This window comes from Elaeis guineensis, chromosome 11 (genome assembly GCF_000442705.2).
Source record: "Elaeis guineensis isolate ETL-2024a chromosome 11, EG11, whole genome shotgun sequence".
Classification (NCBI taxonomy): Eukaryota; Viridiplantae; Streptophyta; class Magnoliopsida; order Arecales; family Arecaceae; genus Elaeis; species Elaeis guineensis.
This window is the reverse complement of record NC_026003.2, coordinates 53,652,948-53,656,838: the sequence shown is the minus strand read 5'-3', so window position 1 is coordinate 53,656,838 and position 3,891 is coordinate 53,652,948.

The window sequence follows — 3,891 nt, the reverse complement described above, 5'->3', positions numbered from 1 at the left end:
ATCAATTGGGCTAACTCAATTGATTTGGATTAGATCCAATTAGGTTCAAGGAAATCGTGCTAGCACACGATTGAGCTTAACTTTCTCCTCGTGTAATCTTTTCTGTCTCTACTGAGCCAAATGTGATTTGACTCATCCAGAGAATCTTAGGAAGATTTTTCTCAGTCTAAATGAAGCTTGTCCAGCTCAGAAAAGGCTTATCTTAATTCATGAGATGAATTTAAGATAACACCTGCTAATTCCTAGTACCTGCCAATTTCATTTTAGGACATCTGTCAAAAGTTGACATATGAGTCTTAAACTGAAGAGGGCTCATTAAAAAATTTTTGTGGAGTGTCCATATGCCAAAATCTAATTGAATTGGATGCCATAATTAGATTATGGCATGAGCCCAATTGGATTAAAGTGGCCGCCCCAAATGGATAAGAACCAAAGAGTCCTGATAAACATGGACTCTTTGGCGCCACCTTGATTAAGCTTATCCAATGTTGGTGCCAACTTAGGGGAGAGGGTGGGGTTTTTATCTGATGTGATCAAATGACATCACTCCATCAATCAGAATTTTTTCAAAATTTATTGAAATTTTTTGATTGGTTGAATGATGTGGCACTGTGCAGCATACAAGGTCTATATAAACCCTACTGCACCTAGGGTTTCATGGAAGAAATTGTTTTATGCACAAAACCTAATAGCTGCCACCCCTTCCTCTCTTCTCCATGTCCTCTCTGCTCTCCTTCCTCCCCTCTTCAGGTCCAAAGAGTTGGACGTCCATCTGGCAAAGATCCAAGGCATGGTGACGCCTGGAACAGAAGGCTACAGGACATCTTCGACAGGCTGCTGCTCCAACTTCAGAAGGAGTTCTGAAGCACTTTCAAATCAAATAAAGATCTAATTTTTGGAGCATAGATTTGTGAGGAGAAGACATTCTAGATCCTACCTAAGTGGATATTGGTAGAGGCTAGGCACTTGCATGGCTACATCAGAATCTCAGGCTGTGCAGAGATCATCTACAGGGTAATCAGATTACCCTTGAGGTACTTCTTCTTTCATCATAGTTTTAGATTTAATTTTAAATTTTAAATATCAAATAATAAAATTAGATCTAAAAATTAGATCTAAAATATGTAGGATAAATTTTTTTAAAATTATTCTGCCCCAGATTTGATGAAATCTGAAAAATCCTACGAGGAAAAGCGATTTCTCCTCCTTCAGGATCCCCACCAACTTTATACTTATCTAGCCAGTTAGATAGCTACTCTTTTATCTGGAGTGCTCGAAGATGGCCTTGGAATAGTTAGGAGCTATCTAGATCTAGGGTACTCTTAGTCAGGATTGATTACCTAACTTGATTACTAACTCAAAATATTAACCCTAACTAAAACTTCTTCACATCTATTCTTAGATCCAGGACTCCCTAGGCTTTAATCTTTTAGAATTTCTTTTGTTCTTTTCTTTTATCTAAAAAAAAACTTATAAAAATTGAAATTTTTTATATTTACTCTAAGATATAATTGTAGAATTTATATTTGGACATCATTTATTATGACTTAAAATTCAACCCTTAGATCCAGAAATTGAACGAACCCTTAGAGCCAACAAACCTAAAATCATAGACCATAACCAGAAGACTGATCTACCAAGGCAATTGAAGGAGTACTTTATGCCTTCAACATATACCTACTCTTCTTGCATTCAGATGCTGCCAGTTAAGGCAATATAGTATGAAATCAAGTCTAATATTATACAAATGCTCCAATCTTTTTATGGACTTGCTAATGAGGATGCATACGAACATCTTGATGAATTCGTAAAAATTTGTTCTATAGTTAAGATCCAAAATTTTTCTAACAATGCTCTCAGGTCGAAATTGTTCTCTTTTTCATTGAAGGATAAAGCCAAATATTTGGCTGAACTCCTTAAATACCATAACAATTTCAACCTGGGATCAACTTCTGAGAAAATTTCTCAAAAAGTACTTTCCAATAGGAAAGACTAATCAAATTCATAAGGCCATAACTAGTTTTTTCTAGTTGGATGGAGAGATGTTTCATGATGCCCCCACCATACTGTATCCAAATGACAACTAATCGAGTGCTTCTATGATGGCCTGTCAGAGAAGTGTCGTTAAATGGTTGATACATCCTGTGGTGGAACCTTCATGCTTAAAAATAAGCATGAAACCTGGCAGCTATTTAAAATTTTGAGTAAAAAATTATTGCACCACATGTTTGCTGCCAGGAGAGACCCTCCCATGTCTGAATCTAAATGTGGTAGGATTTATGAAATTGGTAGTTTGATGGACATCCACAATCGAGTGGATGAATTAGTCCAAAAATTGGACCGAATACTGTAAGTGTTACCCACCCATACCCCAGCCACACCTATGATTGATGTTTGTTCCATATGCTCTAGTCCTGCACATATTGTTTATGATTGTCCTACTACACCTCAATTCTCTGAGTTTATACATGAACAAGTATACCAAGTACAAACTCAAAATAATTATAGACTAGGATACAACTCTTACTCAAATACCTATAATCCAAGTTGGAGAGATCACTCCAATTTTTCATAAAAACCGCAACTTATGGTTAACCCAACTACTCTCAAACCCAATTTTTAGGAATCATAATATTGTAGCCCATCCTACCCTCAGCACCAAAATATTTCTTAACCTTCTCCTACTAACCATAGTTCAGCTTTTGAGGAGAAGATCTTAAAAATTTTAAAAAGAATGGAAACCAACAGCTAAGCTAGAGATCAACTCCTTCACTCTCACACACAATCCATTGCAAAGCTAGAGACTCAAATAGATCAACTAGCTACAGCCTTCAGTAGGAGGGAGGAGAAAAAATTGCCCAGTCAATCTGAGACTAATCCTAGAGGTCAACAATATAGGGTAGAGAATTTTTCAGAATAGGCCAAATCTATTACGATCCTTAGGAATGGTAAGGTCATAGAACAACCATCACAAAAACCAACCCAATCACAGACCAAAACCAATGAAAAGTTTATTGACTTTGAACCATCCAAAGACAAGAGGACCTTAGGGCAAGGGATGAACCAACATCATTAGCACTACCTCAATTATCTAGAGCTCCATTCTCAAGTGCACTAGAATCCCCCGTGCCATTTAACAAGAAGGGTAAACAAGATGAAATGTTAGAACTATTTAAACAGGTTTAAATCAATCTCCCACTTCTCAATGTAATAAAATAGGTCCCACCTATGCTAAGTTCCTAAAAGATTTGTGCACACAAAAACAAAAATTCTAAACATAAATCTCAAAAAATGTCTGCCTCACTGAACAGGCTAGTTCAGTCTTCCAACATGCTACCTCTCTTAAACTTAAAGATCCAGGTACTCCTATCATTCTTGTGTCATAGAGAACCTATATATTAAAAAAAATTTGTTAGATCTAGGGGCTAGTGTGAACCTTTTGCCTAATTTAGTATATGACCTCTTTGAATTCGATGAGTTAAAACCCACTTCGATTACTTTGCAATTAACTGATAGATCTATTAACATACCGCATGAGATGATCGAAGATGTTCTAGTAAAGGTAGAGGAGCTCTACTTTTCAATTGATTTTCTAGTTTTGGATATGGAGCATTCTGGTAATCCAAGTCAAAGTCTCATAATTTTAGGATGATCCTTCCTAGCTATAGCCAATGTATATATTAATTATAGGACAGGAGCCATGGATGTCTCATTTAGGAATAGAAAGTTGAGGTTGAATGTATTTCAGGCTCCTCACGGACCACAAATCACTACTTATTTCGAGATTGACATGATAGAAGAGATAATAAAAGTAGCTCCTTCTTTAAAATCACCATCGATCGTAACATTGAAATCACCTTTGATCACATTCAAGTTCATAGGACCAAATGA